The following is a 25,795-nucleotide window of genomic DNA, read 5'->3' on the forward strand; positions in this document are numbered from 1 at the left end:
TTAATTGCTCTATTTTTGAATTTTTGTTTTGCCTGAAGATGAACTATTTTCTGGATTTTACCTTGGTATTCTGAAGTTCTTTTCTCTGGTAAGAATCCATGGTTTAAGGCCTCTGAATTCTTCTGGTTACTGAAATTCTTGCCTCTGAGAATTTCCTCTGATTTAGGCTCCGGGTTCTTCTCTTGATTTGCCAACACCCCACTGTGTGAGAGCCTTAGTTTGGGTGCCTCACTCTATTTTGATGGTTTTTAGGGTTGTGTCTTTGGCACCAGATATGTGAGTTCATTTGGGTAATGCTTCGTTTTTGGAGTATGTTCAGGTACCTGTGTTTATTTGTTCCTCTGCTCATCTTTGCTATTGACTAGTACTATTGTTTTCCCTGCCTGGGAAGTTGGCTTCTAGTCATCTTTCATTTCACTTCTGTAATTTGTTTCAACTGTAAAATGATAAGGAAGAATTAGATTTTCTCACTTAAAATTTGTAATTTAGACACCATGGATTATATTGTCAGAAATTACAGTTTTGAGGAGAGAAAGTCTACTTTTCCTATTCCTAGATTAGGTTAAAAATGGCATATTTATTTCTTAAATTTTGCTCTGAAAACTAGACTGCACAGTTCTCTCTCTTATATCTCTCTTTTTTGTCTTACCTCATTCACATGAGAGGTTTTCCTAATATCTTACCTCTCTCTCTTTGAAAATCTTAAAAAAAAATAATGCAGGTTTGTTGCTATTTTGAAACACAAAATTTGTTTTTAACAAAACTGGACTCAAAATACTAGAGATATTTAGATTTTGACTGAGTATATTACAAATTGAAAAATTATGGATTATTTAATATAAAAATTCCTGTTGATTTGAAAGGTATATTGTAGAAATTTAGAATGTAACTGTAAATTATATATGAAAGATGAATCCATTTAAAAATTTCAAAAATCTGCATTTTTAATTTTAAAATAAATGTCTTTCAAGACAGGAAGAAATATGAAAATATTATGTAAGTGATTTATCAGAATTTGAATAATAATAATAAGACCAATGATAATAATAATAATAATAATAATGATAATGATAATAATAACAATAACACTGTTTGTCCTTCATTCTTGAGGAAGACCATAACATGAAGGAGGTAAATCTGAATAGATATTGAAAGTTTTTGTATTTGTGTTTTGTATTTCATAACTTTATACATATAGTGTATGTAAATATATATGTATAAAATTATGAAATCTTTTTAGGAGTGTGGAACTCAGATTTGAAATGGTTTTAGGATGTTCTCATGTTTGGGATAGAATGAATTATAGCATCATGAAAATGAGTGCAGTTCTTGTTTGAGAAGTTCTGAGGAAGTTACTAGAATTTGCTTTCGAAATAGAAGTTGGTGGGTTCAAATCCAGTCTGACACTTAATAATTACCTAGCTGTGTGGCCTTGGGCAAGCCACTTAACCCCATTTGCCTTTCAAAAGCTTAAAAAAAAAAGAATAAAAGAACAAAATAGAAGTTGGAAGCTGTAAAATTTTGTTCTGATATTATCTGTTTTGAATGTATGCATATTCATATATATTTATATACATACATATTTATATACATACATAACTTAGAATGCTAATTTATATATATAAAACAATTTGACAACAGTTGGTCAATAAAATCCATGGGCAACTAAGTTTATTTCTAGTCACAGATTCTTGTCACATTATAAATTATTTAGTAAATCAGGTTTAAACCAGGAAAAAAAGTTTGAAATAAATACATCTTGTTAGCAGCAAGTTGGTTTGTTTTCAGAAAGAAAATTTTTAGTCCAAAAGGAAAAAGGAACAAGAGTATCTAAGTTAAGAAATGTATTCAAGTTATGTGATCTCTTTTTAAAATAATCATATGTATGGACTTATCTTTTATGCATTACTAAATATATATTAACTTAAGAAGCTTTAAACTTTTAAAATGTAGCATTGTGATTATGTTATTTTGAATGTCCTAAATATTCTAATATATAGAAATATTTGATAAATGTAATAGCTAGAATTATTATTAAAGGACAGATTCTCTCACAAATTAAATATGAAGGAATTTAAAAATGTGATTCTCTGACCAGTCTTAATAGACTTGACCTCAAAGAAATTTTAAACAGTCTAGTTTCTTCAGGGGTGGCCAGAGAGGCCATTTGTGCCATTCTACAGTAGCATAAGCCACTGCATATGTCCTAGACATTTTTGTAGTTATTGAACATGAGGGAACAAGAGACCTGGAACTCTTTGACAGGAAAATCTCTGAGTTTTTTTTAAAAATTAGGAATTTAGTAAAACAATGTCTTTAAAGGTAGAATGTGAAATTGATCCATTATAGTTCATATGTAAAACTAATGTTAAATTGAAATTTAGTATCATAATAATATTAGGTAACTTGTAAGTGGTTTTTAAGTCAAGTTGTCTAATCTGTAAAAAAGAAATTATAATTCAAATTTCTGCAATAAGCTGGAAAATCTAGGTATAATTTATTTTGGTCTTATGTTAAGTGAAATTTAGTCTAAGATATAGGATTTATAAAGGGGACTTCCTTGATCACAGTGAAAGTCATATAACTGTATAATGCTTAATATAATGTTTCCTTTTTATTTCCTTAATAATTTATGTCCTTAAAAATATCATTTCCTTGTAATTCTACATGTTTTTTTAAATTAGGAAATTCAATATTTTTGATGCAATTTTCTGCATGGAACTCTGGATGGGTATTTAATAAAGTTTAAGACATTGAATTGGTAATTCTAATTAATTTATTTGATAATAAATGGGTTACCCATGTGCTCTTTAAAGCCTAAATTTGAAAAGAATTTGACAAGATTACTTGACTTTATAAACATTGTGAAATTTTTAGTTTGAATTAATGTAGTAGTGGAAATATTAAACTAAGAATATTTTATACATAAAGAATATAACAGAAATCTATTTCTGTTTCAAGAGTATCAGTCATATAGAATTCTGGCAAAATTCTTGCACAACATGGGGCTGTAATTGTGCGATTGTAATTGTTATGCGTGTTTCTTCTAAAGATATATTTATATGTTAAGGTGGAAGATATACGACAAATTTGTCAGTGCTACTCAAATGAAGTATTTATTTAGGATTATTTCTAGTGATATGGCTAAAGACGATATTGAGTTAACTTTAAAGGTCTGGTCAAATTTCATGATAATAAGAGTACTTTATGTATTTTCCCTATCTGACTTAGAAAGCTTAGTCACTCTAAAAATCTTAGTCTCCTTACTTTGACCAAGGAAAAGTGACGTTTAGAAACATTGTGATATAACAGACTGCCTTCTGGGGGGGGGGGAGTGAGATTATGGAAAAATTGTAAAATTCAAAATAAATTAAATTAAAAAAAACATTGTGATGAAAGTGTAAACTTCCCTTACTTTGAAAAACTTTTATGCACAAGTTAAATCTTTATAATATTAATCTGATATTGATGATCATAGCTGTGTCAAACCTACTTTAATTGATTAGGTTGTAGGAACTCCATATAGGCTTTAAATAGCATTGTGTAAGGAAAAACTCCGGGAGCATGCTAACTTCATGCTGCTATCTTAGTTCTGCCCCAGGACTTAAATAACTCTCCTTTAAATTAAATAATGTCAAAGTTTTGAGAATGGTGTATGGAGGACACAGCCATTTCAGACTCTAGGCTATCCATCAGATAAAAGATATTCCAAAACCCCTGAGGAATCTAAGAACTCTGAATGGGCAGATCTGCTGGACCTGACTATGGGGGAGTTGGCCAGTTTGTACTTCTGTATCTAATTATCCCAGTCCTAGTTCACTTTGCCCCATAATATTTTTAATTTTTCCTCACAATTCTGCAGATAACCACACAGAATCTTATGTTTAACTATTGCTCCTATGAGATGATCCAAAAAGACTTTTGAAAACTGGATGAGTGTAGGCTTTTCTAGCTTCAGTGTTTGACAGAACCAAAAATAATTCTGCATATATGAAAACTGTTGAATAAGTAAATTCTCCTGATTGATCAACTGATTCTCTAAGTAATAGTAATCTTGATCTTGAAATTTTATCTTATAAAAACTGCAACATGCTCATTCAAATTTAGATCATTAGGTAGTGACAAGTCAGAAGAGCTATACTGTAGACATAATCAATTCCTCAGTGTGGATATGTGTGTGTGTGAGAGAGAGAAGGGTTGGAAAGGGTAAAGAAGGAGGGGAGATAGAGAGATAGAGAGATAGAGATAGAGAGAGAGAGAGAGAGAGAGAGAGAGAGAGAGAGAGAGAGAGAGAGAGAAAGACAAAGACAGAGAGAAAGAGAACATGTTACTTCAAATAGATTACTAAGACAATAAAAGAAGTAATAAAATTAAGGACCAAAGAAGTAATATATTTAAAGCAATTTAAAAGCATGAAGCACTACATAAATGTAAGCAATTTTTATCACTAAGTAGCCTTGAGGTGAGTCCTAGGGCTACTGTTATTCCCTGTTCTATGTTGGAAAAAATATTAAAGAACAGGTGACCCTAGAATTTACATTAGTCAAATACTAAGTGATCTACTGAGTCAGGACAGGACAAGTGAGAAACATCATCAGGTATAGGAGATTTCAGTAAAAAGAAATCAGATTTCTCTAAATGGAAAGATTTGCATTTTATTTTCTAAGTCTAGAGAGAGAGAGAGACTGATGCTAAAAATCATTTACTGATTTCCTAAATCAGCACAGAGAGGTAACAACCCCAGAACTGGTACATTGGAGTAGCTGCCAAATCCTTCTTCCTTTTCTGATTTAGGACCCAGCTGCTAAGCAAATGGAGCAGAAAAAAATCTCATACTTTCATGACCTTTAAGCTGTCTGATACCTTTCAGCAGTTATACACCTATAGGTCACAAAAACCACAGGTAAGTGTTCGTTTAGTCACAAGTACCATGAAATCAGTTATTGACACATAAACCTCTTCCTAGTGACACTGTCGTGGCTGATCAGGGCTAGACCTTTCAAAGTCTTGTGGGTTTCCACCTACCAGGAGACTGTGTTGTGTCTTCTACACCTGAAGAGGCAACAAGATCTGGAGGAAAAAATGAAAATTTCTCTAATTGATTATCTGAGAAGCAAATCTTTCTCTGGTTCTGGGTGTGGTAGGGTTGAAATTTTGTGGTTTTGAATGTATATTGTCAACCCCTTTCTGTGCTGTTCTCAATTCATTCTTTTTTTTCTAGGATAAAACAGATCACATTGATGCTGGATAATCCTGAGTCTTTGGGTTTAGTTTTTAAATCATGACTTTATCATGTACTAGTAATGTAATCATGGTCAAATCACTTGACCATCCTGAATCTGTTTCCTCATTTATAGAATGAGATTAATAATATTATATTAATAAGTATTAATAAAGATGAATAAGAATAATGATAAGTAGTTAGGTGGCAGAGTAGATAGAACACAGGGTCTAGAGTCAGGAGGACCTGAGTTCAAATCTAGACTCAGATACTTATTAATTGTGGGACCCTGAGCAAATCAATCTGACTTCCTCAATTTCCTCAATTCTAAAATAGAGCCCTTCACAGTGCCTGTGTTATTGTGAGGATCAACTGAGGTAATATTTGTAAATATTTGGCATAAAACTTGGTTTATAGCAGAAATTGTAGATCCCCTTCATTCTCCTCTTAGGACATGAGACAAGAGGCTTGATATAACTCATTAGCTTTCAGATTATTTGTCTTCCTTCTCAGGTTAGTCCTTGACTCCCAGCCTTTTAACATTAACAGCAACATCATGAGATTATCAACCCTGATGGATGCAGCTTCTCTCAGCAGTTAAGCCTACTAGACAGTCCATGGCAAATGCCATCCCCATCCAGAGAATGAAAAAAAATTAAAACAGAAAACAAAACTAAAACAAAAAACAACAAAAAAAGACTCATCTATAAACATGTTTAACTCAAATGTGTATGTACAATATTATTTTGACTATTTTCTGCTGAGTGGAGGAGAATGGGAAGGGAGAGTGGAAGTAAATTTTGAAACTTAAAAATATACATATGCTTATGGATGAATGTTGGAAAACTTTCCTAACATGCATTTGGAAAAATAAAAGATCAATAAGAGACCAAAATAAGTTAATAGTGCATTAGTATTCTAAGTTTTCTAACCCCTTCAACAAGAGATGTTTATTATTACCACTAATTTTTAATATTGTATTAGAAATACTTGCTAAAGCAATATGACAAGAATATCAAACTAGAGTAATAAAGAGACAAAACTATCATTCTTTGCAGATGATATGATGATATACTAAGAGAATTCTAGAAAATCAACTTAAAAACTGGTTGGAAACAATAAGCAATTCTAACAAATTTTCAGGATATAAAATAAATCCATAAAAATCACCCAGCATTTCTATATATGACCAAGAAAACTTGGTAAGGAGAGATTAAAAAAAAAAAAGAAAAGCCACTGAAAGTATGTGTAGACATCAGAAAACAATTGGGACACTTCCAGCCAAGATGGTGGAGAGAAGACAAGCACAGTTCTAAAGTCTCCTTATCTTCCTTCATAAATAATATGAAACAAACCTCTTAACAGAAATCTGACAGACAAAACCCAGAAAGAAAAGCCAGGAGAAGAACATCTAACTCAGGATTTGTTTTCTGAGATCTTGGGTGAGTCTAGGCGCAGAGGGAGGACTCTGTTAGGAGCACAAGATAGGATGAGAGCTTGGGAGCCTGGATTAACCTGATTAGTGGCAGGACTGAAGCCCAGAGCCTGAGGGCCCAAGAACCCGACTGACTTGATCAGTAGCAGGGCTAGAACCTGTTCTACTGAGGGGGCTTGGGTCAACTAGGGAGCAGAAGAACTGGTTGTGGCTCTGACTGTCTGGAGCTTGCTGGTGGAGCTGGAGGGAGAATTCCTGTGCAGCAGAGTTGCAATCAATGATCCCTGGGCCCTCTGGTCAGGAGGAACTCAGTGCATACCTCCATTTCAGCTGAAGCTTCTTCCCAGAACAAACACAATTTCAGACTACTTCTGCCCCAGAAGCAGTTGTGTGAGCAGCAGATTACCACCTCAGCTGTCAATAGGGAGAGAGATTACCTCACCCTAGGCTATAGTCCACCACTGATCAAAGACAAAAGTATTTAACAGCTTCAACCGCTCCCTCCAGGCCAAAGGAAAGGGCCTCGATCAAGGTCACAGACACTCCAGAGAAAGTAACCAGCACTCCCTACTGGTCAGCTGGAGATATTACACTGTGAGCAAAATCTCTACCACCCCCTGCTGGGCCGCTGGAGATACTGCACTCAGTTAGCAAAACCTCTAGCACAACCTACTGGCCAGCTGGAGATATTACACTCAGTGAGTAAAACCTCTAGGGATCCCAACACCATACCTCTGTGAACCAGCCTCTCCCCAACACAAGGTCTTAGTAAAATGAAGAAAATAATTGGGAGTCTAGCATTCAAGACATATACATGGACTATATGATGACAATTACAAAATACTTTTCTCACAAAGTAAAATACAAACAATTGGAGAAATTATGATTTTTCTTGGAAGGCTAAGGTAATAAAATAAAAATGATTATTCTACCTAAGGTAATTTACTTATTCAGTGCCACACCAATCAAAATACCAAGGGAATATTATACAAGGTTAGAAAGAATAATCAAATTCAACTGGACAAAAAGAAAAGGTAAAGATTACGAAGGGAAAAAGCATGAAAGAAGATAGCCTAGCAGAAAAAGATTTCAAAATACACTACAATGTACTGAACAACAAAACACTCAAACTAGCTAAGAAAAAGAGTGGTACATGGTCCATCCTTTTCATTATCTTCTCACTGCAGAGACAGTGGAGATAATCCTGGATTTTGGTCAGATAAACTGAGTTTTAGCTATATGAACAGCCAACTTATTTTTCTAATACTATTGGACAATGGACCATGATATGATACTTACAGTTTTCTATGAGAAGAGATCAGTACTGCAATCTGCTTTCCTTTTTGTTTTCCCAAAAAGTACCAGCTGCCAGACTGAGCCACTTCCTATTTCCTTCAGCTATCTGTGCAGACCATGTCTATTCTTGAATGAATTCTTACTCAAATATTTCTTACCAAGGGACTTACCTTCATTTGCTTCTATGCTGCAGAAGTAAAAGGATCAGGGGTGGCTAGGTGGTGTAGTAGATAAAGCACCAGCCTTGGAGTCAGGATTACCTGAGTTCAAATCTGGTCTCAGACACTTAATAATTACCTAGCTGTGTGGCCTTGGGCAAGCCACTTAACCCCATTGCCTTGCCAAAACCTAAAAAAAAAGAAGTAAAGGGATCTCACATTGTAGGGTGATAATTTTCTTTCAAAAAAAAGGCAGGGAGTGGTAGGGGAGAGAAAGATTTAAAAAAAATTTCTTCAAAAATCAGGCCAAACCCAAAGACTGCTGCATTTTCAACAAACATGCAAAGAAAGATAGAAAAATAATCCCTAAACCAGATCATTTCTTTATTGAGAACAAGACCTCTAACATGTGCTTCTTTATTGTAATTCAGGTCTATAAAATGTTCATTGGAAGAAAGTTTGCAATTTTTTCTAAGGAAAGAAGTAGTGAAAATACAGTATATCTCAGTAGTAAATGTCTTGCACTCTTGGCCACCAACACTTTCTAATTGGTTGGAAGGCACTGAAACTGACAATTAGAAAATAATCTTTAATAGTATACCAACACCACCAAGAGTTCAGTATTTCCAATTACTTGCCATTTAGCATTCACATCAACTTGCCCAGTACACATTTCAATAGTGGCACCATTTCTCCTAAGCTAGAGTTCTCTTTCTGTAGGGAACTTGGCTATTATAATCCTGGGAGTTGGTTTTTTTTTGGATCTCTTTCCAGGGGAGATCAGTGGATTCCCTCAATTTCTATTTTTCCCTCTGCTTCTAGGATATCTGGGCAATTTATCTGTAGGAATACTTTAAAAATGAGGTCAAGGATCTTTTCTTGATCATGACTTTCAGGTATGCCAATAATCTTTAAATTATCTTTCCTTAATTTTTTTTCCAGATCAGTTGTTGTTTCAATGAAATGTTTCACATTTTCTTCTAATTTTTCATACTTTTGGTGTTGAAGTATTGTGTCTTGATTTCTCATAAAACCAGCAGCTTCTCAGTTCCATTCTATATCTGAAGGATTTGTTTTCCTCAGGGAGCTTTCTTATCTTTTTTTCCCATCTGGTCAATTCTGCTTTTCAAAGCATTCTTCTCCTCAATAACTTTTTGAACTGTTTTATCCATTTGACCTATTCTGGTTTTTAACATGGTATTTCATTCAGCATTTTTTGGATCTTCTTGACTGAGCTGCTGGCTTCTTTTTTCATGTTTTTCCTGTATATATCTCTCTCTCTTTTCTTTCCCCAGTTTTTCTTCTATCTCCCTTACTTGATTTTCAAAATCTTTTTTGAACTTTGTCATAGCCTGGGCCCAATTTTCATTTTTCCTGGAGTCCTTAGATGCAGGAGCTTGTACTTCCTCATCTTCAGATTGACTATTTTGATCCTTCTTGGGATCATAGACAATGCATTTCTCAATGATGTTCCTCTTTTTTCTCTGTTCATTCATTTCTCCAGTCTGTGCCTGGTTTGGGGGTGCTTCCTGAGCTTTTGAGTATTATTGGGACACCTCTCTATAAGGATCTCAGTGTGTAAAGCTCTAACTTCCCTCCTGGTCTGTGTTTCCCAAGCCACAGGCCTGGGGGGGGGGTCCTTGTTCTTGGGGAGGGCCTAGACTGTGATCAGAATCTGAATGTGGTCAGAGCCCCAGAGTCTTGTTCCAGGTACAGAGGACAGACCTCTGAAGTCTCTCTCCACTCCCCTACATTCGGTGGGCTGAGCACACAAGGCTCAGTTGGCTAGGGACTTTTTCTTACCAGCTCCATGCCTGCATCCTTTTCCTGGATCTGGGCTGCCTTGTGGTTGCTGTTGACTGCCACAACTGCCCTGAGGGCCTGGGCTTTGCATGGCTTCTGACTTCTCATGCTTGCTCTGGCAGAAGTCCCCTCCACTGATCCTCCAATTTGTGCCCAGTGCTCCCCTGGGTATAGGTCAGGAAACTGCCCCCACTGCCATGAGCCATGGCTCTTAGGCACTCTGGGGCTGCCTCCAGGAACCTGAAGTTTCTTTATTCTGGCAGGTCACCCCTCTAACCCAGTGGAGCTGGAGCCTTTTCACTATTTGCCAGGTTACCCTGGTCTGGAGAATTGCCTCATTTGACCTTTCCTTGGGTTCTGTCTCTTGAAAATTTAGTTAAAGGCATAATTTAAAGATTTTTGTAATATTATGGACACAGCACCTAAGAGAGGCTCTTCTCCTGTCACCATCTTGGCTCTACCCTAAGGATATGTAAAGTTAATTTACAGATGAGGAAACCAAAGCTAAACTAAATCATATCAAAAATTGTTCTAAATTGTTATTGACTAGAGAAATGCAATTAAAGTATCTCTAAGGAACCATTGCACACCTATCAGATTCACCAAATTACCAGAAAGGACAATGTTCAATATTGAAAGGGATGTGGGAAATCTGGGTTACTAATATGTTGTTGATAGAGCAATTTGGATTTATACCTAAATGGCAAAAAAATGTGCATACCCTTTAATCTAGATACTGGGGTCTATAATCTGAAGAGATCATGAAAAAGGGTAAAATAATCACTTGTTCAAAAATATTGATAGCTGCTCTGTTTGTAGTAGCAAAGAATTGGAAATCAAGGGATGTCCATCAATTGGTGAATGAATGAACAAATTGTGGCATATATATATATATATATATATATATATATATATATATATATATATATACATATATATATATATATATTATGAAACACTATTGTTCTATTAGAAACCAGGAGGGATAGGATTTCAGAGAAGCCTGGAAAGATTTGCTTGAATTGATGCTGAGATTAATTATAACAACAGTTTTCCTAATATTGAACCAACCCTCCATTCCTGGAATAAATCCTACTTGATCATAATGTATTATCCTAGTGTTAACTTGTAATCATTTTGTTAAGATTATATTTAAGATTTTTGCATCTCTATTCATCAGGGAGATAGGTCTATAATTTTCTTTCTTTGTTTTACCTCTTCCTGGTTTAGGTATCAGCACCATATAGGTGTCATTGAAAGAGTTAGGCAGAGTTCCATCTTCACCTACATTTCCAAAGAGTTTATATAGTATTGGAACCAATTGTTCCTTAAATGTTTGATAAAATTCACTTGTGAATCCATCTAGTCCTGCAAATTTTATCTTAGGGAGTTCAATATTGGCTTATTGAATTTCTTTTTATAAGGGTTATTTAGGTTTTTAATTTCCTCTTCATTTAATCTGGACAACTTATATTTTTGTAAATATTCAGCCATTTCACTCAGATTGTCAAATTTATTGGCATAGAGCTTGGAAAAATAATCCCAATTTATTGCTCTAATTTCCTCCTCATTGGTGGTGAGTTCACCTTTTTTCATTTATGATACTAGCAATATGGCTTTCTTCTTTCTTTTTTTTAAAATCAAATTGAGCAGAAGTTTAACAGTATTATTGCTTTTTTGGTAAAACCAGCTCTTGGTTTTATTTATTAGTTCAATAGTTTTCTTGCTTTTGATTTTATTAATTTCTTCTTTAATTTTTAGAATTTCTAATTTGGGGTTTTTAATTTTATCTTTCTCTAATTTTTTTAGTTGCATATTTAGTTCATTGATTTCTTCTTTCTCTAATTTATTCATGTAAGCATTTAAAGATATAATATATCCCCTGTCAGCACCTTGAGTTTTTTATCCCATAGGTTTTGGTATGTTGTTTGATTATTGTCATTATCTTGGATGAAATAATTCTTTCTATAATCTGTTGCTTACTCCATTCATTCTTGAAAATGTGGTTATTTAGTTTCCAATTAGTCTTGGCTCTATATCTCCCTCACCCAGTATTGCATATGATTTTTATTGTATTATGATCTGAGAAAGGTATATTCACTATCTCTGTCTTTCTGCAATTGATCATTAGGTTTGTATGCCTTAGTATATGGTCAATTTTTGTGTAAGTGCCATGTACTGCAGAAAAAAATGTATATTCCTTTCTATCCCCATTCAGTTTCCTACATAGGTCTATCATATCTAGGTTTTCTAACAATCTATTTACCCCCCCCTTAATTTCCTTCTTGTTTATTTTATGCTGTATTTATCTAAATCTGAGAGTAGGAGGTTGAGGTCTCCCACTAGTAGAGTTTTGCTATCTATGTCTTCCTGTAGCTAGTTCAGCTTCTCCTCTAAGAATTTGGATGCTGTTCCATTGGGTGCATGCCTATTTAGTATTGAAATTATTTTATTGTCTATGGTACCTTTTAGGCAGATATAGTTTCCTTCCTTATCTCTTTTAAAGCTATCTATTTTTGCAGTTGCTTTGTCTGAGATAAAGATTGCTACCCCTGCTTTTTTCACTTCAGCTGAAGCAAAATATATTTTATTCCAACCTTTTACCTTACTCTCTCTGTATGTGTATATGTGTGTGTGTGTGTGTGTGTGTGTGTGTGTGTGTGTGTGTGTATGTCTCAAACGAGTTTCTTGTAGGATTCTGGTTTTTAGTCCACCTTGCTATCTGCTTATGTTTTAAGGAAGAGTTCATCCCATTCACATTCAAAGTTATAATTACTAACTCTTTATTATCCTCCATGCCATCTTCCTTCTGTTTGTATTTTCCCCCTTTTTTCTCTCTTTATCCATATTCCCCAGTGTTTGTTTTGTTTCTGAATACCACTACCTTCATTGTGTTTGGCCTCTTATATCAACCCCCTCCCCTTTCTTTCCGCTTTCCCTTTCCCCCTTCTTCCCTTCCTTCTGTTAGTCCCCCTTTTTCTCCCACTCCCTGTCCTCCCTCCTCTTCTTCCCTTTTAATTCTTGAAAGGTAAGATAAATTTCTTAACTTAACTTAGTGTCTAAGTTAACTTTAAGCCAAGTCTGATGAGATGAAGATTCAGGTGGTTCTTATCTCCTCTCTTCTTCCCCTCAATTACAATACATCTTCTGTAGCTCTTGATGTAAGGAGATTTACCCCATTCAGTCTCCTCCATCTTCCCATCTCCTTACTGTCCCCCCCTTTTAAGGAGGTATTGTTTTTAAATCATTCTCTCTGAGTCACAGAAAAGCTATGAGTGTCCATCACTTCTGGCTAAGTATATTCTCTCTAATAGAGTTACAGTTCTCAAGAGTTATGAGACTCTTTCTTCCAAGTGGGTATATAGCCAGTTTCATCTTATTAGATAGCAGCTTTTTTTCATTACCCTTTTTTCTTTACCCTTTTCATGTGTCTCTTGAGCCTCCTATTTGATGTCCAAATTTTCTATTTAGCTCTAATCTTTTCATCATGAAATATTGGAAGAGAAGGCTCAGCTTTGCCGGGTAGCAGATTCTTGGCCACATTCCAAGCTCTCTTGCCCTTCGTAATATCTCATTTCAGGCCCTTCGATCCCTTAATGTTGCTACATCCAGGACCTGTATAACCCTTACTGTGACTCCTTGGTATTTAAATTTTTTTCTTTCTGGCTACTTGCAGGATTTTTCCTTTTATCTGATAGTTCTGGAATTTTGCCACAAAATTCCTTGGTGTTTTCATTTTAGGATCTCTCTCCAGAGGGGATCGATGTATTCTATGTGGAACCCTCTGGTTCCATGATATCAGGGCAATTTACCATCACTAAATCCTGTAATATTAAGTCCAGGCTTTTTTTGTCTTCAATGTTTTCATAAAGACCTACAATACTCAGGTTGTCCCTTTTTGATCTGTTCTTGAGGTCAGTGGTTTTGCTGATGAGGTATGTTACATTTTCTTCTATTTTTTGATCTTTTGGTTTTGTTTAATAGGCTCTTTCTGTCTCATGAAGTCATTAGTTTCCACCAATTCCATTCTTTTTTTAGGGAATAAGATTTTTCTTCATTTATCTTTTGCAACTCCTTTTCCAGTTGGTCAATTCTATTTTTGAAGGAGTTTTCTATTTGCCCAATTTGCCCAGTTTTGAGAGAATCATTTTCTTCATGCATTTGCCCAATTGAAGATCTGAGAGTTAGTCTCATTTTGTATTTGTCCTATTATATTTTACAAAGATTTGTTTTCTTGTTGTGAAATGTTAATTTTATCTTGCAACCTATTGATTTTCTCCTGAGTTTTTTTCCCCAATTTTTCCAATTGATTTTTAAATTCCTTCCTGATTTCTTCAAGGAACTCTTTCTGGGCTGGAGATCAATTCTTATTCTCCTCAGAAATATAGATCTCTCTGGGTTAGAATTTGTTTCTTCCAAGAATTTCTCTATGGGCCCCCCTTTTCTCTTGGCATTTCTTCATCTTTTTAGCATCTTGTGTTGGAGGGGAGTTGTCTCTCAAAGGTTTGTTTCTGAAGATGCTAGAGGCTTTATTCACTTGACTTAGTAATTACAAGGGTCAGCCAGTAAGATGTGCTGATTGCTTTCTCTGGAATGTTTGTGCCCCTCAGCTTCAGGGCCTGAGTTGGCCTTGATCAATATGTTGAGCCCTGGGGGAGGGAGTTATACTCTTTCCATTGAGTGAACTCTGTTGCCCTGTGGCAAAGGGCTCAGCTGAAAGTATGGTGCTCAGGTCCCCGGGCCCAGCTGATTGCTCTCCAGGTGTGCTCTGAGACTCTGTGCTGGAACTCACCCTCCTGTAGCCCCTCTCCCCCTGGCCAAAGACTCAGCAGCTAAGGCTGGATCTCTCACCCGCCACTCACTGAAGTCTCTACAACTGAGGCTGACCCCCTAGCTTCCCTTAGCTGCTGTCCCAGTGCTAACTCTCTGCTCCTGTCTCCTGGTTCACCCACATTCCCCTGAGACAAACCTTCTCATTGGTGTTCTTCCCCCTTAGCTTCTCTTTCTGGGTTTTGTTGATCAAATTTCTATTAAGAAGTTTCTCTCATGTTGTTTTTTAGGGGAAAGAGGAGCACTTAACACAGTACCTATCTTCTCTCCGCCATCTTGGCTGGACCTGACTTCATCTTGTGATTCAATTTTGGAGGTAGCTCACTTCTCTTTTTAAATACTTATGGATCTAGTCTAATTCCAGGCATATAAAAGTACTTAATTTAATTTTTGAAATTGAGAAAAAACTGTATTGCACTATTTGATTCTAGTCCTGCAAGACAGGGAAGTGATCCACCTCTACGTGATGCTTAAATAACAGTCAGATCCAAAGACTGATGCAAGGAATTTTCTTCTAAGAAATATTTTATCTGAAAACTAAACTAGTACTGGTGAATCAGTTATTGTTCCATATTCTTTTGACTGGTACAGATATATGGGGGGAGTAGAATCCTTGGATAGTCCTTAATATTTCCTTTGTTTAGAAATTACATTATCTAATTTTGTTTCCTGGCTAATTGTTTTCCTTTAGTTTATTATCTTAATATAAAAAAAAACACTTCTCCCATCTATTCTTATTTCCAAAATTGCAAAAGATCAGTGGTCCTGATTTGTTATGCAATCTGGCAAGTATTGCTTAATAAATTAATAATCTTGGAAATTCAAACCTTTGTTTCCTCAGTCATTTCATCTTTCATATATCTCACTATCTATTCCATCAAGTTTTTTTTAACTCAGTTTCTGTCTGACCTGCATTGATCCAACACAACCTGCTTTGTTCACAGAATCCAGCTCCTTGGATCCTTGATTTAATATTTTTATTCTGAGTGCTGAATGATTTATATGTCTGATACACATAGAATGCCGTTGAGAAGGTTTTACCCTCATTCAACTTCTATTACCTCTCATAAATATACAGAGAAGAAAAAAATTGTGTAATCTTTAGCTCAAGAGTTTATTAAAATAAGAATTGTTTCCCTGATGGAAATTGATTTTATAAGGTGAAGTTAGTGAGAGTTGTAGAGAAGACAGATCCCAATATTCTTATTCAGGAGTTCTCTTTGTTTCTGACCAGAATAGTTCTTTTCTCTAGCTTTCAAAAAATATAAACTTAAATAAATCAATTCCCACCAGTGAGAAGTTTTGCAAATAGCCCTTTGGGCCAAGGATCATAATTTTCAAGGAACAAACCATTGGAATTTTATTGTAAGATGTGATCCACCAAATAGCAAATAGCCTCCTGGTATCTAAGATCATCTCTAATCTGTCCTTGTAGTGTGATCTTGATATTTTGCTCTGGGGAAACACACTATTTGTAAATTTAGACTATTCCTAGTCCTTCTAATCTAAATTTGTTCATTTGTGGACTTTTCCATCAATGCCCAGAGTCACTTTATCTTTCTTCACTGTTAGTACTACACCTTAGCACAATTCTACACTTTCCATTCAAATGTGCATCTTCACTATCTGGGAATTCTCAAGGAAAAGTCATGAATGAATGATGGCATAAATTAAGTATATCTGTGCAATTTCCATGGACAATTCCCAATGACATGATTGGAACTCTTAATACTTGCAGAGAAAAAACTGTCATGGTTCTTCTCTGAATTCTGAAGATGGTTCCATGACTGTTGATGAATATAGACACTTCTGCCTTTTCCTTCCTGCAAGTATTATTACTTTCACTGATCCATCAACTGGAGATATGTTCTGCATCCAATTTGGAGATTTCCCATTACTAACCTGAACAGAACAGAGAAGCAACTCTTCCTTGGAGCATGGAGAAAGAAGTCCCCAGGAGAGTCACAGGACAATTCCATAAATGAGACCCAGTCCCTGTACAATAAAATGTATTGCTGTTGACCTGGACAGCTCCTTTGTCAAAATGTCCATCTTCATGACAATCTGCCAGGTCCCAGTTGGCATCACAGAGATTTCTCCAGGTCCCCAAAACTTGGATCTCCACTGTTCCTTCACATTGGGAGCTTCCATTCATCAGACATAAGTCTGTTTACCCTGAGGAGAGGAAGACAGGGCTTAAGAAAAGCATTTGTAACTTTTTAATCTCAGCATCAAGCACAATACAGGAGCAGAATAAATGAATTGTGTAAGCTTAACTTGAACAAATGACTCCAACATTCATGCTGAGGTTGCATTTTTCCTGTGGAAATGGTACTGTGGGGCACATTGAGAGATGTGCTTCACTTCCATTACATTGGAATTCTTTATCGGAGATGTGTCCATTTCCTCCTCCAAAGTGAGCTCTTTTCATAATGGAGACTGCAGTCCCATACTGTAACTCAGCACAGATGACTTTGGTAGTAGAAAGACTAAAATTCCAATCACAGATAGTTTTCCAATTTGATCCAGAACTGACTTCCATCCTCCCAGAACAGAGTCCATTCCCTGCAGCCCATTTGATAAATCCTAGAAAGAAAAGAAAGAAGGTCCTGAACCTTTCTAAACTGAGGAAAGAGACACAAGTAAGTATGTGAAACTCTGACCATAAGGTTCCCAATGGAGAAGAAACATAGGAATTCTTCTTAACTGAGAATATAACAGTTAATATCTTGAATATATATTGACTTTGGTTGAGACTAAAATAAAACTGCAGATACTTAATTCCTGGAACTCTTTGGAAGAGCATGTCTGCCATATGTGGGGAAGTGCTGCCCTTTCACTATTTTAGGCAAGGGAGAGGCACAAGGGCAGAGAGGATTGATGCCTCTCCCTTATGGTGCAGAAAGATACAAATGATATCTCATATTTAGAGAAGTAAGCATCTCTTCTGCCCCTAGACCTGGTTACTCTAAGTAGGTTTTCTTTTTTAAATTATCTAGGACTTTGTCTTTTCTCCTTTTTATAGATAATAAATGATTAAAGTAGTTGATATTTCAATTTTCTTGCAGTCTTTATAAAGGGTTTTTGTTCAAGGTTATTTCTATTCTGTATACCAAGATTACTCTATAGTTTCCTTATTTTTCCATGGTTAATTAATTACTTGCAATTTTTGAAATATCTGAGAACTAGAAATAGTGCTAAGAATTAAGGGCATTGGACAAATGAGTTTGCAAAGTTGTGATGACCCACTGCCAAAATAAGAAATCGGGGAGGAGAAGGAGGAGGAAGAGAAACAAAATTATTTAGAATACAACTACCAGTACAATGAGGTTCAGTGCACATGGCTAGATTTGTGCTTTGTGGAGCCAAGGCAATATTTTTTCTGGTGTTATTGTCCCTCACTTAAATACAACTCATTTGCATTCACTTGCATACATATGTTCCATTTATGTAAGTGAAGAAAGAGACAAAGAAGAGAGAAATAAAGAGAGTGGACAGAGATAGAGAGATAGAAATTTAGAAAGAGAGAGAGAGAGAGAGAGAGAGAGAGAGAGAAAGAGAAACACAGTGAGTGAAACAGATCCAGTGAATGTTTTTTTTTCTGATTTGATAGTACAATCCTGTGCAAGCCATTTTTCTCATTGGGTGAGCATTGAACAAACCCACAATACTTTTACATTTGTGGCCTCTATTCCATCTACTTCAGAGAAGTTTGTGGCTCTGATGATGAACATATACTTTGTGGATTTGAGAATGGACTATGATAAGGACAGAATCGATGTTATTGGTTGTCAGAAAATCATCTTTAGAGGGGATCAGGAAATTTTCTTTTTTTTATTAATCAGAAATATTACCCTTATAGCAGGAGCCCCATGTTAAATCTCACTGGGCTAAACTATGAGAATAGAATTGATGCAGGTCAGTTGTATTAAGCGCCTTCATCCAGAGGAATGGTAGCAACATGGAGATAGAGAAACCTAGAGGAAATGATTAGAATTATTGTTTGAAGCACTAACTTGAAAGGAGCTCTTCCTCCTTCTGTGCTTAACTTTATCTCTGCTCCTCATAATTAGTAAACTCTCATTTGCTAGGTTTGCTTGTATTAGAATGAAAACTTTATCTCCCTTTGTCTACCTTTAAGCTTGAGTATAAACTGTACAACTGAAGCAATAGAGAAAAGATGACTGAATAACAGGAATTAGCAAAAAAAAAGAGTGCCTCCCACCAAAAGAAAAAAACCAAAACTCCTCCAAGCATATATATATATATATATATATGTATATATATATATATACATATATATATATATGTATTGCATCAAATCATGATAAAAAAACAAAAAAGTGAAGAAAAATAAAATTATTTTTCCAGTTCAGTTCATGAAAATGAGACAGATATACTATATGCTATTAGCATAATAATCTTGTCAGGAATTTGTAGGACATGGAGATCTCCATAAAAAGAAGAGGTTTTCTTCCCCAAATACAGAGATCAGGAAGGTTCTCAAATCCCCTACATACTCTATCTCCAGGAAAAGCAAATTATTCTTGTTAGTCATCGTGGCCTTATGGTAGTCATATAAATCTACTGGAATTCAATTTCCCACTCTGCAAAGAAAAAAGATTGCTCTGGGGATCATTAATTTGCTTTTAATTCTAAATTCTATGTTGCCAGGGTCAGATTACAGCCTCTCTTGGGATTAGAGAACAAAATTATGGAAGTACCATTTATATTCAAGCCATGGCTTCATGTCCTCCAGCTCAGTGTCTGTTCTCAGAACTCCCAGCATTTCCTTTCTGGTCACCTGAACACATCACACCAGCATCTCTCTCATGAACACAGTTACACTGCCCCCAAGGGTTCTTCTTGCAATCCCACAGAGAGGACTGTCTCCCTGTGCACTCTACATAATGTAGCCAGACTCTTCCATTTCCTGGGCCAAATACAACCCTTTACAGGGCACCCACAGCAGAACCATAGCCCAGATGCTGACAAACCACATTAGCACCTTTTAGGTCCCAGAATACTTCACATACTATCCCCCAGGAGCCATTGTGCCAGATCCCTACTCATACAGAGCATCAGTTCTCTCCTCCCCTAAGTTGGAGTTTGTCTCTTTCTGGAAAGAAAGAAGAATCTCCTATTACACCCCAAGATTGAAAATGAGGAACCTCTGAGATTCCCAGATATAGAAGGGGAGGAACATATTTATCTAGGCAGTGATAGGGGGCAGAGCAGATGGTGTCCTTGTTTATCTTGTGTTTCTACAAACCTATTTTCATGTTCTCTCCCCCCAATCTTACTTTAGCTCCTTGAAGACAGGAGCTGCTTTCTAATCCTTCTTTGTATCCCTAGGGCCTAGTACAGGGTCCACACACACTTTAGTAGCTTTAAAACTTATTATTGACTTATAAACAGGCTATATAAACAAGGAAAAGGCAGGGAATCATCCAGCCTCTCCCAAAGTCTCCTCCAAACAACTTAAAATGATGAATCTAAGTAAATTCAAGATCACGAAAACCAACAAAAGCACTGGGTGAAAAAATATTCCAGTTCAAACCAACTTAAAATTTGGCAGGAAAGTTTTGTCTCAAGTGTTCAAGGGTAATGTCCAGTGTGAGTCACAGCAGCTACAAGGTATCAGGTCTTAAAACAGCAAGCAGCTGACCACTGTCCATACTAGCCAGCAGCAGGTTTCAGGGCAAATGAATTTGGAGCAGGATCTTCCAGAGTTCTCAGCCCATGGATAGGGTCTGACAACTGGTCAAAAGAATACAAAGGATACTCTCCTGGTCCCAGGAGCAGGACTCTTTTGCATTACCCATACTCTGTTATAAGTCATAGTCCAGGGCAGGGAGGAGTATTTATGCAGTAGCCACAGGGAACCAGGGACTCCAATCAGAGTTAAATAAATAATTTCATTAAAGAAAATAATGAAACAAAAAAGCCACAAAATTTAAGTGATGCAGTCTAAGTTGTACTTAGTGGGAATGTATAGATATATAGATATGTATATGTAGATCCCTATGGGTATATGCACATAAATACATATGTAGACTTCTATGGGTATATGCACATTCATATATATATATATATATATATTAATACATGCATGGATATTTCAAAGTATCTGCCTTTAGGGAGTTCAGAGTATACTTAGAGAGAAGGATAATGAATATAAACTGGAGACTAAATAAGGAAACTGATCCCAGTGTCCCAAGGAGAAAGTGAAGAAGTATGAGATAGAATAAGGCTGACTGCTAGACAAGGCAGTGTAGGAGGAAGATTCAGAGAGAGTAATCAGTGATAAGAATGAATAAGGATATACTTCCTTCCTTTCTTCTGTAATAGGAGGAAAAAGAGAAAGATGAATAATGTTACTAAGAAAAGAGACAGAAGAATCGAGGATTACACTTAGAACTTGGTGACTGTGGATCAAAAGTTTTGGCATCCATAGTAATAGGAAAGTTAGAAAGATGGAAATGTTTTGGATCAAACTACATTAAGTTTTTGAAAATGTGATTTTAAGATGTCTGCAAGTCAAGATTTCCAGTAGAGAGTTGGAATTGTGAGACTGGAAGTCAGGAGAGAAATCAGGTTTAGATCGATCTGAAAATCATCTGGATGGAGATGACACTTTAACTTCTGAAGATAATGAGATCATAAAATGAAATAGTATAGACTTTGAGGAGAGGTGACCTGAGTTCATGTCATACAGCAAGGAGAAGAGCCATAAAGCAGCATTGACATGAAATCCTAGAGAGAGGAGAAAATCAAGATGATTATTGGCAATGACAAGGGCTACAAAGATATTGTTAAGTATAAGGATCGAGAAAATTTTATTATATTTGGAAATTGAGAGATCATTGATTACTTTTCAAAGGACGATTTCAGGTGAATGGTGAAGATTGGAAGTCAGATAGCAAAGTTAAGACAAGAATTTGATTTAAAGAAGAGGAGGCATCTTTAAAGAGAACCTTCACAAGGTTTTGAGCCACCATAGGCAGTGAAAATATAGGATGAGAGTATCTAGTGATTATGTTTGTATGTGGTAGTGAAATAAACAATTGACAATTACTTTAAAAAGAAGTTCATCTCTTTATGTGATGATGGGGTGAAAAGGGGGTATATGGATTACATGATATGTATACAGAAGAGCAAGGAGAACTTGATAATGACTTCAACACTTAATAATGCTGTATTTGCTTTTTGGAAAAAATAGGGAAAAAAGTAGGAATCCTACAAAATTCCTTTCCTGACCAAAATATGACACTGTTACTTAAAAGAGGAAGGGTGAAAATGGAGAAAGAAACTATAGATCAGTTTCCCTGGAAATTTATACCAGGAATACAGGATTGGTTCAATTTAGGAAAATTATTGGCAACTGATGATATCAATAAATCAATAAAAAACAAAAACATCTTAACAGATGCAGAAAATGGAGGTGGAGTCTAAATGGTTCCATTTAGAGCCATTTAAAGGCAGGGACTCACCTGAGGCCTTTCCCAAAACCATCAAAAAAATTTTCAGATAATAATTCCTTACAAATTCAAGAGAAGTAGAACCCAAAGAACAGTTTTCCAGTCCAAGACAAGTTTAGAAAGTCAGCAGTGCAGGTCTGTGGCACCAGGATGAGAGGCATGACCAGGAAAAAAAAGTGCTAAATTAACTCAAAAAATTAAAAAATAAATGCAAAGGATTAAAAAATGATTTTTGTCAAAAGTACAATTTGCATTAAAACCCCTGGAAAACAGAAATAAAGAGAGCTTTATTAAAGGGATACTCAGGGGCAGCTAGGTGGTACAGTGGATAGAGTACCAGCCCTGGAGTCAGGAGAACCTGAGTTCAAATCCGACCTCAGACACTTAATAATTACCTAGCTGTGTGGCCTTGGGCAAGTCACTTAACTCCATTTGCCTTGCAAAAACATAAAAAAGTTATCATTTGGACCCTCTGAAACCCTGGGATAAAGAGATGGACAACAGACTTACAAAAGGGTTTTATTATCTGTTCTTGGAATGTTATACATACATTTTAAAATTCAGGCTAGTGTTACTTTCTCTGCAGGACAACTTATTACAATAACTTCCAAATTTGTTTCTGCGCTTTCAGGCTTTCCCCTTCAATCTATTCTCTGGCTAGCTGCCATGTTGGTCTTGTTATTGCCCTCCTCAAAAATCTCAAGTGAGTCCCCCTTGTTGCCTCATGAATAAAATACTATGAAAATAAAAATAGTAAATAAATAAATAAATTGAATAAATAGAATAAATAAATTGAATAATATATAAAATAAAATAGATGTTTGACATTTGAAGACTTTTCATTCTACTTATAATTTATTTTTCTAATATGATTTCAGATTAGTTCTCTCATTCAGTCTATGCTGAAGTGCACTAGATTAATTGCTGTTTCCCATTCATGATATTCTATCTTTCATCTCCTTCCTTTCTAATACATCTTGGAATTCCAAAATTCCTTCACACCAATTATTTCATTTAAACCTCCCAATTTCCTGATTTCCCATGTCTTAGAACTCTTTTTCCTCCAAAAACTTTTGGCTATATATTTTTCCCTACTTGTCATTGTATATATTTTCTTTCTATATCTAGTGTCTTATCTCCACCATTTCCCTGGCAAAGAGAGGGTGCTTACCAAAAGTTTTATTCATAAATTTCCTAATGGGAATCCATCCTGACCTGAATACAATTAACTTCCTCTTTGTATAACTCAAAGATAAACTAGCAGGTATATCCTTTCTCTCACTGAAATGGAGTTGGGGTAGTAGGGAATCAAAGCAGAGATGGTAGAGGGTGAGAAATATCAGTACCTCAGAGCTGGAAAACTCCTTGGAGAAATTCTTTCAAGTTCCTCTTTTTTTTGACAAAAGAGAATAATGGGATTAAAAATGGTAAAGTAACTTTCTGAAACTCATATCTCTAGTGACAGAACTTGGGTCTCCTGACTAAAACCAGTCTTATTTCCACTAGAGCTATGAGTTTATTTTACAGCAGGGATAGAGGCATGTTTTTCAAGTCCTTCCCCTGGGAAGGTCAGCACAAAAGAAAAAGAAATCATCCTTACTGAGCACTGTAATATCTTGTACTTAAATTGAGTAGTCTTAAAATCACAAGCCCTAGATTGGGATGAGGAAGTATACAGTTGGAACAGAGTAGTAGCTGATCTCAGTATTTCTCTTCTCCCATTTACAGAGACTATACAAAATCTTTAGAAAATTGACAAACTATAATGATTTCCCAACTAGACAGCCTGGGATAGACCAGCACAGTACCAAGAAAGCCTATCGATCGCCTTATAGATTGAGGAATTAGATCAGCACATCTCTCTACTTGATTCATGTATGAAACCTTCTTTCCACATACTCATAAGCTGAATTTGACAAATAGAAATGATTTGAAATGTTCTTTAGTCCTTTGAAGTATGTCAGAGCTGGCCAAAGACAATAGAACAATGAGGCCTAAACAATGCAAAGTCATGGGTCTTCTATGCAAACTCAGAAATAGCTAAAACAAATAGGGGACTTGGCAATCTAATTTTATGATAAAATACTAAATAATGCCCCTCCTACTCTAAATGCAATCCCCCTCCAAAGTGAAGAAAAGAAATTTGGACTTTTAATTACTTTACATTCCTCAAAACAGCAAATATTGTATTATGACTTTTTGAACATTAATTTTTCCCCAAGTTCAACTCCCAATAAATACTCCATGAGAAGGAAAATGAAATCTTTTTTATTATTTAGACAATATATTTTTTAAGTACAGCTTTTTTTAGAAAGATTTTATTTATTTTGAGTTTTACAATTTTCCCTTATTCTTGCTTCCTTCCCCCCACCCCCCAACAGAAGACATTCTGTTAATCTTTACATTGTTTCCATGGTATACATTGATCTCAGTTGAATGTGATGAGAGAGAAATCATATCCTTAAGGAAGAAAAATAAAGTATGAGATAGCAAAATTACATAAAAAGATAATGGAGTTTTTCCCCCTAAATTTAAGGTCTTTGGTCTTTGTTCAAACTCCACAATTCTTTCTCTGGATACAGATGGTATTCTCCATTGCAGATAGCCCTAAATTGTCCCTGGTTGTTGCACTGACGGAATGAGCAAGTCCATTAAGTTTTCTATCTAATGAAACCTTGATTGCCAGGAAACTGAAGAAAAGGAGAACTATATTCTGGACAGTGAGAAATCTCTCTAAGGCCATCCTGAAACCTCCAGGCCTGTTGTATCTTTGAAAGCATGATCTTTTTTTGAGAAACTCCAGTGCACTGAATGAAAGATATAGAGCAATAGGAAGGGGTTATATAGATTCAGGTCCTGACCATGCCATCTGTGGTAGGAACAAATGGAAGCTACCTTTACCATTTCAGACACTATCAGAGAATTCATCTGCCACAGTCTGATATTCAAAAACCAATTACATTTTTATCCCTATATATTTCCTTATATGAAAGCAGATGTATTTGATACAAAAATTCTATCTATGAAGATTGGAATGAGACGTGCCTCTCAGAAGTGGGGAAAAACTGTATATCTGTGTGAATCTAACTCCTTTATGAGAATCATTTCACTTTCATGATCCACAAAATATGATTCCAGTTACAATCAAGGGAAGGTTTTGGTCACTCACTACACTGCATGTTTTAGATCCAGAGACATCCTTGATATGACTGATCTTATTTGTGTGTATATTAAGTGAAATAAATCATTAGATACAATCCAAGGTAACATTTGAAACAGGCAAAAAAAATAACTTCAATATATAATAGGAAGCAACAAAATGGCATAATTTGGTAATTGGAGAAAATAAAAAAACTCAAGACTAGAAGTTGAGAATGTCAAATTTAAAGGTTGCAGACAAAAAAGAGCTCAGACACACAACATATTGGAATCAAGGATAAGCAGTACAGTGAAACTATGACTCCATATCAGATACACATTAAATGATAAATATGCACAAGATCCTAGGTTGACCTGGTTGGACAGTACTGGCCACTGGACTGAATTTTCTTAAGCTCTATGAGATTTGGTA

The 25,795-nt window shown here is 35.6% G+C and overlaps 1 long non-coding RNA gene across 1 annotated transcript in view; it reads left to right on the top strand.

The window, feature by feature from the left end:
• Nucleotides 1-200: 200 nt before the first annotated feature.
• LOC141523440 (uncharacterized) overlaps nucleotides 201-25,795 on the top strand; it is a 41,641-nt gene continuing 16,046 nt past the window's right edge. The window contains exons 1-2 of the long non-coding RNA XR_012478487.1: nucleotides 201-319; nucleotides 4,795-4,903. This is a non-coding gene — a long non-coding RNA (uncharacterized LOC141523440). The remainder of the gene's footprint in view (nucleotides 320-4,794; nucleotides 4,904-25,795) is intronic.

Source organism: Macrotis lagotis, chromosome 5 (genome assembly GCF_037893015.1).
Source record: "Macrotis lagotis isolate mMagLag1 chromosome 5, bilby.v1.9.chrom.fasta, whole genome shotgun sequence".
Taxonomy (NCBI): domain Eukaryota; kingdom Metazoa; phylum Chordata; class Mammalia; order Peramelemorphia; family Peramelidae; genus Macrotis; species Macrotis lagotis.